Source organism: Parasteatoda tepidariorum, chromosome 4 (assembly GCF_982258835.1).
Source record: "Parasteatoda tepidariorum strain Cologne lab strain chromosome 4, Ptep-v5.0, whole genome shotgun sequence".
Taxonomy (NCBI): domain Eukaryota; kingdom Metazoa; phylum Arthropoda; class Arachnida; order Araneae; family Theridiidae; genus Parasteatoda; species Parasteatoda tepidariorum.
The window spans coordinates 99,887,877-99,902,154 of NC_141758.1; the positions used below are offsets into that span (position 1 = coordinate 99,887,877).

General features: G+C 34.4%; 1 long non-coding RNA gene across 1 annotated transcript; it reads right to left on the reverse strand.

Annotated features, from left to right (window-relative positions):
* Nucleotides 1-2,389: 2,389 nt before the first annotated feature.
* Nucleotides 2,390-13,716, reverse strand: LOC139425736 (uncharacterized). Its single transcript, XR_015433227.1, has 2 exons — nt 12,982-13,716; nt 2,390-2,703 (listed from the first exon to the last, which is right to left on the reverse strand). It is a non-coding gene; the product is annotated as an uncharacterized LOC139425736 (long non-coding RNA).
* Between the last annotated feature and the right edge of the window lie 562 nt (nt 13,717-14,278).

Consider the following 14,278-nt stretch of genomic DNA (forward strand, 5'->3'; position numbering starts at 1 on the left):
AACAGATGAATAAAAACTGTCAATTTCTTTTAATAAATACAATTTGTTACTTACATTTCTCATCTATTTAAAGTGACCATTATCCAAAAGTAATATTTTCTGTAACTGTCCAATTTTATCACACTTACAACCACACACTGTATCGTCAACTTTTTTTGTTAAGTTGAAATTATTTTAAAACTTTTAAAGGTATTTCTTGATTCGGATTGTTGTTATTTTCACGACACGTAATATTGTAGGTATTTTGATTGATTGAGTTTTTGATCATGCTTCTAAGTTGTCTAGTTCCCATCATATGTATTTGTACACATACACCTGCAGGCTTGTGTGCTCAATTACATAAGTATGGCTTATAAGCCTCTATCAAGTAGATTTGCTGTTGTTGTTGTTCATTTACGTCGCGCTAGAGCTGCACAATGGACTATTGGCGACGGTCTGGGAAACATCCCTGAGGATGATCCGAAGACATGTCATCACAATTTTGATCCTCTGCAGAGGGGATGGCATCCCCGCTTCGGTAGCCCGACGACCTGCATGCGAAGTCGAGCACTTTACGGCAGAACAGTTTAACGAGGACCCATACCACACACACTCGGTCCCTACGCAGACTGATCCAAGTGGTCACCCACCCGCACACTGACCGTAGCCAGTGATGCTTGACTTCGGTGATCTGCTGGGAAACGTGTCTTAACGATCAGTCCACTGCGGGACTTTATTTATTGGAATTACATTCATTTTCAGGCTTGTGTGCTCAATTTAAGCTTATAAATCTTTGTCAAATAGAAGGACAGATAGAACAATACAGAGATGGACAGCCCGAAGATGCATCTAAAGATGCGAAGATCCCGCTGTTACCCTAGAATCCAGGGTAACAGAGGGATTCGAACCAGCTACCTCCACAATTTGCACAGCAATTGGCGTGCTATACCGCTAGACCAGGGAGGAACCTCGACCAGAGAGGCCTCGTAGTAGTAATCTGACAGTCCGGTTTAAAGATTTATGCTTCATAAATACCGGTTCCCAGCAGATCACCGAAGTCAAGCATCACTGGCTACGGTCAGTGTGCGGGTGGGTGACCACTTGGATCAGTCTGCGTAGGGACCGAGGGTGTGCGGTATGGGTCCTCGTTAAACTGTTCTGCCGTAAAGTGCTCGACTTCGTGCGCAGGTCGTCGGGCTACCGAAGCGGGGGTGCCATCCCCTCCGCAGAGGATCAAAATTGTGATGGCATGTCTTCGGATCATCCTCAGGGATGTTTCCCAGACCGTCGCCAATAGCCCATTGTGCAGCTCTAGTGCGATGTAAATTAACAACAATAACAACAGCTTCATAAATACGTTGTAGCTCTCGTGGATTAAGTGAGATGTAATTATTAACTATTGAGTCATATAGGCTAATAATAAAAATGACAAAAAAATTTTATTATTAAGAAAAGTCACTTAGCTTTGTGTGTTAAAATAAAAAACTGATTTTTAGATATTTGAGAAGTGACTTCATCCCTGTGATATCGTGGCTCATAGAAATTAGCTATTTACGCATTGATATTAATAATTTTCATCTTGCAAATCGGCGATTTTTTTTAAAAGAAAGTTTTTAAATAACTTAGAATATTTAAGTTATTTGTCCGCTCTAAAACGGCTATATAGTAGTTTACAGGGTGCGTAGCCAAATCTTTCAACAAAAAAATAAGCACTTTTAAGTACTTTTTAAGAACTCAAAGAATATTTTTAAGTATTTTATAAATTAACAAAATGCAAAATAATTTTCAAAGATTTTACATGATCATGATAAAATAACTAGTTCCTGACAAGGAACTCTTTTCTTTATTATATTAGCCATTATAAAATGCTCGAGATTTTTTTCTGTTCGATATCAGAGGGTGGAAATTGAAGCTTGAAATTTAGAATACCTTGCAAAATGCAGCAGAGTTGCACATGCGAGTGCAATAATCGCACCGAACCCAGCTCAGTAGACGCTCATGCGGACTCCCAATTATTTCATCAAACTTGCAAAATAATTGGCGCTCTCATACGCTACGAATCGACGGTACGCCGAAATAGATTTTGGTTGACTGAGTTGTGAAAACGTTGAATAGAACAATGTGAAAAGCACGCTTTTGTATAATACGTGACGAAAATCGACATGGTAAAGAAAAAAACAAATCTCATTTTCGAAAAGGGAAAATTAAGCACTTTTTAAAAACAACCAATGAAAAAAGCACCTTTAAGGGATTTTAAAAAACGAAAATCGAAGGTAAGCGCCTTCAGGAACTTTTTAAAAACACTAAGTACTATGAGTTTATGTACCTCAAGTGCAAAGCCTTGGCGAAAAGAGCTTGACAAAAAAAGATTGAAATTGAAAACAAAATATACATTAAAAGAAAGTTACTATTTCTGCTGCCCCCAAAATAACATTTATTTGTAAACTTCAGATGAATTAATTAAATACATTACAAGTAATAATAGAATTTTAAGGCCATTTTCCGTTCAATGAAAAAATAAGAGCCTCTTGTTAATGTTTGGAAAGATACGTGTTTGAATTTTTGATTCGGAAGGGATCCTGGCAAGAAAATGGAACATTAGCGTAAATAGAATGCTTTTATGGCCAAGTGGTCATTCTGTGCACCTGTTTGAAGGCATCTTCAGAAATATACGTTTGGAATGGGCGGTCTCGTTGAAACACATTCGATGAAATCCTTGTGTGGCTGGAATAGAAAATAACAGGATATTATTTTATGATACTGAAATAGTTAGGTTAGAATAGAATAGAATAGAATAGAATAATAACAACAGGATGTTATTTTATAATGCTGATATGGTTAGTTGGAATACAATATCGTTGTATCAGGATATTATTTTGCGATACTGAAGTGGTTAGATGGAATACAATAACGGGATAACGGAAAAATAATAATTTTATAACGGAATATTATTTTACTATACTGAAATGGTTAATTGGAATAGAATAGAATAATAACAACAGGATATTATTTTATGGTTAGTTAGAATACAACATCATTGAATGAGGATATTATTTTGCGATACTGAAGTGGTTAGATATACAATAATTTAGTAACGGGATATTATTTTACGATACTGAAATAGTTAGAATAGAATAGAATAATAACAACAGGATATTATTTTATGATGCTGATATGGTTAGTTGGAATACAACTTCATTGTATCAGGATATTATTTTACGATACTTAAGTAATTAGATGGAATGCAATAATTTAGTAACGGGATATTATTTTACGATACTGAAATAGTTAGAATGGAAAAGAATAATAGCAACAGGATGTTATTTTATGATGCTGATATGGTTAGTCGGAACACAATATCGTTGTATCACGATATTATTTTACGATACTGAAGTTATTTGATGGAATGCAATAATTTAGCAAAGGGATATTTTTTAATGATACTGAAATAGTTAGAATGGGAAAGAATAATAGCAACAGGATGTTACTTTATGATGCTGATATGGTTAGTTGGAATACCATATCGTTGTATCAGGATATTATTTTACGATACTGAAGTGGTTAGATGGAATGCCGTAATTTAGTAACGGGATATTATTTTACGATACTGAAATAGTTAGAATATAATAGAATAGAATAATAACGACGGGATATTGTTTTATGATGCTGATATGGTTAGTCGGAATACAATATCGTTGTATCAGGATATTATTTTACGATACTGAAATTTTTAGCTGATATAAAATATTATAATAATAGGATATTATGTTATGATACGGAATTAATTAGTTGGAATACAATAATAACAGGAGATATTAATGTATGATACTGAAACGACCAGTTGGAATGCAGTATTGCATACTGAATTAATTAACAAAACTGAAACAGTAAGTTGGCTTAAAATATTACTATATAAAATTTTTTTACAAATCCGAAATTATTATTTGGATAATAATCTTTCCACATTAATTATCGTAAGGAACACCATTGCTGCTTTGAATGTTTAACTTACCGTTAATTTTTTTTTCCTCAAAAATCTTAAGATTTTAAATTACTAACGTGTGAATAGAGACTACGATGGAACAAAAAAATTTTAAAATTCGATAATTTGTTTTAAAATTATTAAGTTTTAAACTTGTTTGAAAAAATACCATACAGATTCCACAGAAGTGTAAATATATAGAGTTGAAATTTTGTCTGCTAAGAAGGTCATATTTGTTTATGAACCTAACACAGAGGTATTTCGAAATTCCAATTTGTTACAAGCGTTTGCAATTTTACTTGTTTTTCAACGACTTAGTCGACAGCACCGTTCTGTCTGATTTTTAAGAGTCTTTTCTTTTTTTTAATACAAAGGACTGAGATTTTCTTTTCCTGAAGAAAAAGGAAAGAAAGAAAGTGAAAGAGAACGTCCAAGACGTAAATTTCTCACTTCTTGTCATAAGCTGTGCTATTACATGACAGTGATATCTATGATTTCATGTTTATTTTATGTCGCTCTGATTTACATTTGTATCAACACAGATGGAGGGAAATACTTTTTTCCTAGACAGGGAGAAATGAAAGGTAAAATTTCTTAAATGGGACCAATCAGCGGTTAGGGGGAAACCTCGTTATCGGCATTCTTGTCTGTACGTGACTGGCCTCGGGGAAAAACCATTCTTACTCGCAGATTTTTTCCCTCTTTGATTCCCCGTCGATTACAATACGTATTCCGGCTGGCTTTTTACTTATCATGTTTTCCGCTGGTCACATGGCAATGCCAACATGAATTGAAATCTCAACTAAAGTAAAAGTCCGTTATGACGAAAATTCACAATAGAATTGTCTTTATGGAGAGCTTTTTATTTTATATTAATTTATAACTGCCGCTGAACAGATTACTACTAATGGTCAACTCCGTAGCCTTGTAATTTTGAGCCCGATCCAGAAAATTAGGAAATTCCTGAATCAGTATCCCCATAGGTATGATTTGTTATAAGAACAGGAAGGACTTTGTGACTCCACAGATTTAACGTGCGTGAGTCCTAATTTACAAAACGGAGAGTCTTCAGCCGGCGGGGATCAAACTCACGACCTTTTGGGCATGGGGCCAGTGCCCTATCAACCAGGCTATACCGGCCCTTTTAATAGAGAGCTTGTCGTTATTAGAAAACGCACGTTTAATGCTTATGTAGCGGAATATAAAAAAAAAATTCGTTTCCTCAAATGTCAAATTTAGGGGAACCGCAGCAAACTGGTAAACTTTCTTAATGTATAGTTTGTTTAAATTTTAATCTTTAAGAAAACTAACAGAAGATATTTCCAATATAGTAACATCATATTCGAAAATATGAAATAAAATACGCAAACTTTTGAAGTCATTGATAACACTGGATGTTGGTTTAAACTAGCCAGAGACTGGGAAGGTGGGAGGCACCTTGGGCATTTAAACTTTTAAGAAAATGGTAACAATAAGAAAATGTAACTGGATTTTTAAATACATTTGTAATTCCCACTTTACGTTATTTATTAAAATAAAAGTTATCTGTACAAAAAGTTTAACCTAGCAGACTTATAAATGTTATTAAAACGGTTCTCTTAAACTACAAAAAATTTCTTATGAAGGTGGTTAGATAGCTTGGCAGATCGTATAACATTGCCCAATTAAACAGTGTAAAACGTATTAAAAAATCGTCGCAATAACGGAAGTTAACGAACTTTTAGCTCATTATAAACGTACAGTTCTAGTATCTGATATATTAATATTTTGGCTGTGGCTTAGAAAACTGTCGAATAATTGTAGTTCTACTTCATTTACGTCGCACTAGAGCTTCACATTGGATTATTCACGACGGTTTGGGAAATATCCCTGAGGATGATGAGAAGACATGCCATCACAATTTTGATCCTCTGCAGAGGGGATGGCACCCCTGCTTCGGTAACCCGACGACCTGCATGCGAGGTCGAGCACTTTACGGTAGAACAGTTTAACGAGGACCAATACCGCACACCCACTGTCTCTGCACAGACTGATCCAAGTGGTCACCCACCTGCACCACAGCAGTGATGCTTGACTTCCGTGATCTGCTGAGAACCGCGCCTCAACGATCAGTCCACCGAGGGACTGTCGTAAAATAAAATGGATTTATCTTAACTATTCGTAATCAACATATCAAGATTTCACTATACAAGGCCCATCCAGAAAGTAAGTTTCCCGAATTTTTTTAAAAAAAGGAACTCCCGCTTTCAGGAACATATTTACTGGCAACAAGTACAGCAATGTTTCAGCTATTTTTCAACATAGCCACCACCAGAATTGAGACTCTTGTTGTATCGTGGTATCAAATTTTGTATCCCTCTGTCGTAGAACTTCAGAGATAGCCGTATTTGCGAGGAAAACATAAACATTCGAACCTAAACAGTTAAGAGGCTAAGCCTCGTCCGCATTGTGCATTGATAACTAAGTTCAGGAAAAAAAAATGATGAGACATTATTGTTCAATGACTAAAACTTATCCACTTGATTGGGATTCGGAGTAATTATAGTTTTAGAATAGGATGTTTTTTGACATTCTGACTACAACTTTGATTTGATGTATTCTCGGAAGGAGGTGAATTATGGAATAATTTTGGACTAACCGAGGAAATCTTTCCTCCCTCAGCCAGCGCGATTTAGTTTTAATCACAAACCCTTTGTCAAAGCATATTTATTATGATTGTACTATTTAGGTTAAAACAAAGTTGTCTCTCAAATGTGGTAAAAAAATTCCCTGTTTTTTCCCTATACGTATTATACACAATATATTGAGAAGAAACACACAATCACTCTGCTCTTGTCTGTGCTATATTGGGCTAACTATACTAGATTTCATTGTTGGAAAAACCTAGAGAAATAAGGAACAGACAGGGCCCGACTTAGCCTAATTGGGGCCCGGGGCAAAAACTTCTTTGGGTCCCCCCCTCTGCGTCACCAATGAAGAACCGAACTTCACGGAGGAAATTAAATTTTTCACCTAATTATTGACAGATAACACGAAAATTGACTTGAACCTAAAGTAGCTATCCCCCTTCCTCCAATGGTCCTCCAATTGCCCCCTTTCCTCCAATGGTCAGACGAAGTATCGTTCTGTCCATTTTATCCATTTGCTGACAATTCTATGTCCATCATGTTGAATGTAGTTTTCTAAATGTTAACTTTGTCATCTAGCTGCGAAAAATTCATATCCTTGCTGACATTAGCGCCGAATTAAGATAAATTTTCGCAATTACGATGGCTTAACTTTAGCCAATCAGAAGCCCGTATTTTGAAAAGATATCGCATTTTGCGATATGTAAAAATACAGGCTTTTGATTCGCCAAATTTGTCTATCGTAATTGCGAAAATTTAGCTGAATTCCGGCTTAGAAAGCTATGGATTTACAAAATACAGATTTTTTGTGTTCATACGATTGATTAATGAAGAATCTAACACAAAACTAACGGATTTTACAATAGGCGATCGCAATGCTCGAATTCGCCATCTGGGAAGAAGACGGGTTCCATGCCCTTGACCCTTCTTCCTTACCTCTCCTCCTCTTTCCAGTTGTATATAAATGCACTACGACATTTTTCAATTTCTTAATATTTTTCGTTTTTAATTAATAAAAATATTTTTTTAAAAATTTCCACGATGCTTTCTTTTAGAACTATGCGTAATGTAGTTTTCAGTACTATATAGTTCCCCAACATAAAAGATTTTAATCTATATAAAAATCAAGTCAGAAACTAACGTACTTCCTTCTTCAATGACTCTCCACACGCTAATTGTGAAAGCATATGAAGTGCTGCCATAGGTAAAGAGTTCTGGTCTACAACACCTGTAGCCCATTTCGATCGCAAATGTTATGATATTTTGTTTAAAAAAAGTTCATTAAAGAAGGAACCGTAAAATAAACTTTCTATTCGATTTGGCCACCGCTTTAGTCGAGCTTGGGGAACAGCTTAAACTAGTTAAAACAAATAATGCGATAGTAAATGAAATAGTTCAGTATAACAGAAATATCATCCTTAAATTTATCATAGAAGGCGAATTGAGTAGTCACCACTTTTCAAAAGATGAAAATAAGAAAAAAATTCCCCGTATTTTCCTTGTTTCTAAGAAAAAACTCAAAATTCCCTGTTATTTTGGGTGATTTTTTTAACCCCTTATATCACCTTGTTGCATATCAGCAACATACACAAAAAGCCTATGTCTTTGCCCCAACAAATTTTGAAGGACGATTTCGGAGATTGTCGGCCAAAACCAGTGCGCTAAGATGAAATTGGGCACTGGCTTAATTGGGCAAACAAAAGAATCAGATGCAAATACCCAAAATGCAAAGGATTTACACAAACTATTTGTGAGAAATGTGGTGTAGGACTTTGTTACAACAAAAGTAACAACTGTTTTAAAAATTTTCATATGAATTAAAATTTTTGAATCTTTCAATCGTAGTGCCATTTTTCACAATGTTGCAGGAATGCAACAAGCACTTTTTTGTCATTTTGCATAAGGTTGCAGAAATGCAACAATACATTTTTTCCCAATAATTTTTTTTATTTTCATGTTGTAAATTTTTTTATCATTTTTTACATGCTTAGAATGATGTATTCTAATGTATGAGTAATTTTTATTAAAATCAGAGTTGTTGAGATATAAAGGGTTAAATTCCCTGTATTTTCCAAGTTTTCCCTGTGGATTGGCAACCCTGTAAGAAGGCAGCTTAAATGTTCACTTAAAGCTTTAAATTCATTATGTCTTATTCATCATGTTAAGTTGTAATATTGTATGAGTGTTATAATATAAGCAAAAAATATAAAATAAGCGAAAATAATATAAGCGAAGAATCATAAAAAATGCTTGGCATGTTACTCATATTGGCATGTTACTCTACAAAAGAGAGTTAATAAAAAAACAAGAACCGAAAAAACAAAATACACGATATCAATGGTGAAGAGCAATCATTTTTTGTTTTCGGGGTTTGGACAACAGCATTGAGTGCCGGTCAGTTTAGCCCACAGCTCAGGAAAAAAGATGCAAAAAGGAGCTCTTTCCCTAGAAAACCTTAAATATGACCGAAGGGCATCGTATCTTCTGGACTGTCAAGTGGTCAGTTCTTCCAGGTTATTGTGTGGAGGGGGAGAGGAATCAAATTCCAAACGACCGGTTGGGCAATGAGAGGAATTATGTATAAGTCTGTTCGCATTCTGCATGATCGGACACGTCACGGGTATCGTCTGCGGAAAGGACAGAAATGGAGAATTTTATTTCTCACAATGGACAAGGTCTTCGAAACCATTTCCGGATGAAGACTACACGAAAGGAATCTTCCACTTCAGGGGAACACTCCCCACTCCCCTATCTTCCCTTTCAGTGTAAGGGATGTGTCAATGCGTGCATGAAGGACCTAGAGGGGGGGGGAAAGAGTGGGGGTGGTCGAGCGGATATTTCATTTTATTTCGGAATAAAGATCTCATTTTTTAGGGGGAGGGTGATAAGTTTTAGTCGCCAAGGGTTGACGTGTTGGAGATAGTGTTTCTTTTGACTTTTCAAATCTTACGTTCCTAAGTGAAAGAGATGTTTCCCTTTTTTAGGAAAGAGAGAAAATATTAAATTTGGGAGATTACTTGGGTTTTTTTTCTTCCTTTTTTATAACACTTAGGTTTTCAGGAGATTAAGATGAAATAAATCAATGAGGAAGAATCTCCCCGATCTCGTCTGGAAATACGTGAATTAAATCTTCAAAATCCAGGAAAAGGATGTCTGATGATTCCTTCCGGATATAAATGAAGAATACTTAATTTTAAAAAAAAGTAAAACGTAGTATCCTGAGCGTTTTCGCTACATAATTATAGTGGAAAACTGCATTACCTCACTTTAAATTAACAATATCCAAATTCTTGCACATTTTATTGAGTTTCTGCATAAAACAATGTTATACCCAAGTCAAAATTCTTGATGGTCTCATCCAAAAATTTTGATGGTTTATGTTGGTGTGATTCATGATGGTCCAACATCATTTGATGGTCACCATCATCCAATATTTTACATTACGTGTTCATGGTTTTTGATATGTCAACAAATTTCCATCATTCCATGATGGAAAATGATACTTTAATACTATGATGGTTAACCATCAAGAGAAGTTTTACTCTCGCGAACCGACAATTCATGATGACCCACGAAGGGTCATGATGGTTAGCATTCATAGCCTCGCCAAACTTAAATCCGGCCCTGTAATTATGTATGCATGTGCAAGTAATGTAAACATGCACATTTGTACACAATAAATGTATGCATTTTATGAAAATACTTGTGTATGTGAAATGTAAATCCATGTTTGTCTACAGATATATATACAAGTAATTGTTGTTTATATGAACATACATACAATTTTCGCACAATGCATGTCCCACGCATGTATCTACAATATATTTATATATTATGCATCTATGTACAATGTATGAATGTGCCATACATGGATGTTCAATTGAAGTATGTCCAATGCATGCATGTACAATGTATGCATGACCCATGTTTGTATGTACAATGTATGAATGTCCCAAGGATGCATGTACAATTTATTTATGTACAATATATATGTACAATTGTATGTATATATATGTACATCATATGCATGCTCAATGTTTGAATGTACAAATACAGGATAGATGCATGTTCAATGTGTGTATCCAAATATGCATAATACGTTTGTGTACGATTGTATGTACATAGGGGGAACATATATTTTACATGTATACATACATACATTCGACATGCATACATTATACAGATGTACATAAATTCAACATGCATATATTGTACACATGTGAATATAGATATTCGACATAAATCTTAAATACAAATTTTACATGTGCAAATATATGTTATCCCAATGTATGCAATATGAAAAATGCATTTATGTACAATGAATATATTCACACATGTACAATAAACGTATGACCTATGTACGCATATCCATATGTACTATATATGCATGCACAATGTACATACATTATACATACATACATACATCACATGCTTACATATCTACATACATTATTCATGGGAAATGCAATAAATATACATGGATATATTGTACATCTATACAATATATGTATTTCCAATGAATGTATGTACATGTGTACAATACATTTATGCCTAAATATATATGCAATGCAATAAATAAAATACATGTAAGTTAAATGTAAAAACCACTGATAACGAGTCAAGCAAGTTAAATGACAAAATCAAACGATATTTAAATTTAGTTGCCAACTTTAATTGTTCCATATAATTTCAAAATTGTTTGAATAAAAAATAATTTTCAGGTATTTTCATAAAATGCTTGACACTGCAATTTTTTTTATTATGTTCATAAAAGTCATAGTTCATTGATCATGGAAATTTTTAGATGTCAAAAAAAAAAAAGATTAATTTTAAATGTAGAAATAATTCGCGATCGCAACGCTTGAGTACACCCTCTAGCGGTGCCTGAAAATATCAGGCATTTAGGTCTATCATAATCATTGGCAAAGTTGGACGCCATTTTCTTAATAGCAAATAAGAAGGAAAATTTCCCTAAGAAAAAGGCAGAAGAACTTGAAAAAACGACCCCAGTACATTGGTAAATCTTTCAGAAACAAAGCGCACCCAACATTTGAAGAAATTTCTCAATAATATTTACCTTTCTATTATCAACAAACTTGCAACCGATAAATTCCATACTGCTACAGATGTGTGTATTATGGTAAAATACACTTTTTTTTTTAAATCTTCAATTCATTACAAATTAAAGTGAAGTCAACATTGCTTACTTCATTCCAATGAGAAAAAATGTAATTTCTGAGCAGGCAGAACTGTAATAGTTTTAGAATACTATATATTTCTGAATCTATATAATTCGAAAAACAACAATAAAGAATCATCCGAATTACTTGAAATAACATCAGTTATGTTGATTATTATAAATTTTTATCGTTTTCTTGGTAAGTATTTTTTAATTTTGAGAATGATAAATTTCAACTAAAATTCAGCTATTCTGTCAACTTATGACATTGCATTTAGAGTATTTTACGTAATTATAAAACATGGATATTTTGATTCTTGAAAGTGATTTATAGATTGTATGTTTCGAGCAGCGGTACCTGGACTCGCTTTTTAACTAATTTTGTTAAAATACTGTTTTTTCTTAAATACTGTCTTATGATTTTATAATGTTGTACTTTGAGATGCCTATTGACATACGTATTATGTAGTAAACACTATTAAAGTTTTTTAAACAACGAAGAAGAAACAAATACTTCTCAAGCAGGCGATAAAAGGTACAGTGAACAAAAGTAAAACGATATCACCTGAATAGCTTTCGTTCTAATGATCGAATTTTCACGTACATAATCTTAATGGTTTCTGGGGACTTCAAATATGCTAATTAATTAGAGCTACCAATTAATTAAGTTACAAAATCAAACACAAAAACGCTTTTTTTTTACATATTTGGATTTCCAGAGCCGTGATAGTTATAAAATAAAATAACCAACGCTCCACGAAATTGAAAAATGTTGGTAGCCAGCAAACATTTTTGGTTGCCTGTTAAAATATTAGCTACTCACCTCGTATCTAGTTTGCTTGATTTTTTTTCCAGTTCGCTTGTCTTTTTTTTTTTTGTGGAATACATGCATATTAAATACTTTTACTTGAGGTGCTTATTGCAACATAATAAAAAACATAATTTAAAAAAAAAGAAATCACCTTATCAAAATAATTAAAATCTATGCATAATTTCACAAAGTTTTGTGTTTTTAAAAAATAAATAATATTCTTAAAAATAAGAATTACCTTTTAAAAAATAAACAATGTTATTGAGAAAAAGAATTTTCTATAAAATTAAATTATGTTTGTTCGTGGGTCCTCATGTGATAAAAATACACTGAACCTCTGTGGTAAAATTAAACCATTTATTTTAAGATCTTAAATTAAACAAAATAAAAATTTTCAACAAACTTTTCAGACATTGCGAACATCTTAAATGAAAACTGAACGGTACGCTCTGGAAGTCTCGTTCGAGCCATGAAAATCCCCAAAAGCGAAACTAAAAAATATTTTTAGAGTAAGTTACTCACTACAAATCAGAAAGCCAACTGACTCATATCTAAAATCAATAAACAAACTATTGTCGAACAAGAGCCCCAACGCGCACTCTCAAGCAATATACGTAATAGTTTACGCAATCAAAGAATAGAAAAAGTTTTTTCATTTTTAAGAAAACAGGATTTCATCTTTTTTAATTACAACTTCTACTTACGTCCTTTGAAGTGACAATTTCAAAATTTAAATTATAGCCTTAAATGCGAAATATAAATTTTATAAAACCTTGAAAATTTCAAGTATTATGACGCATTATGAGTAACCTGCAGTATTAGAATAATCACTAATCGGAATAAATAATGCATCCATAATTAACTTTATGCGAATCACACTTTTGGAAATCACAATAGTTTTAGGTACTTCATTTACGTGGCACTAATAGAGCTGCAGGATGGGCCATTGGCGACTGTCTGGAAAACATCCCTGAGGATGATCCGAAAATATGTCATCTCAATTTTGCCTCTGAAGAGGGAATGGCTCCCCTGCTTTGTCAGTGTGCGGGTGGGTGACCACTTGGATCAGTCTGCGTAGGGACCGAGGGTGTGCGGTATGGGTCCTTGTTAAACTGTTCTACCGTAAAGTGCTCGACTTCGCGTGCAGGTCGTCGGGATACCGAAGCGGGGGTGCCATCCCCTCCGCAGAGGATCAAAATTGTGATGACATGTCTTCGGATCATCCTCAGGGATGTTTCCCAGACCGTCGCCAACAGCCCATTGTGCAGCTCTAGTGCGACGTAAATGAACAAACCAATCAATCAATCAGCTGCTTTGGTAGCCCGACGACCTGCGCGCAAAGTCGAGCACTTTACGGTAGAATAATTTAACGAGGACCGATACCGTACACCCTCGATTCCTACGTAGGCTGATCAAAGTTTCACCCACCCGCTTACTGACCACAGCCAGCGATGCTTTACTTCGGTGTTCTACTGGGATCCGTGCCTTTAAGATGAGTCCACTTCGGGACTCTCAACTAAGGAAGTTTTGATGCTAAAATTTTCTCGCTTCTGGCAAATGCTAGAACCGGTCTAGATTATTTCGCCATAGTTCTTGCACTAAAATTTTGCCTTTGATTGTAACTGGCGACCCAAGTTGTTTAAAGAGTTTAGTAACTCAGACAGCAGCTGTCGTTTGGTTACTGACGCTTTCCTGTATTC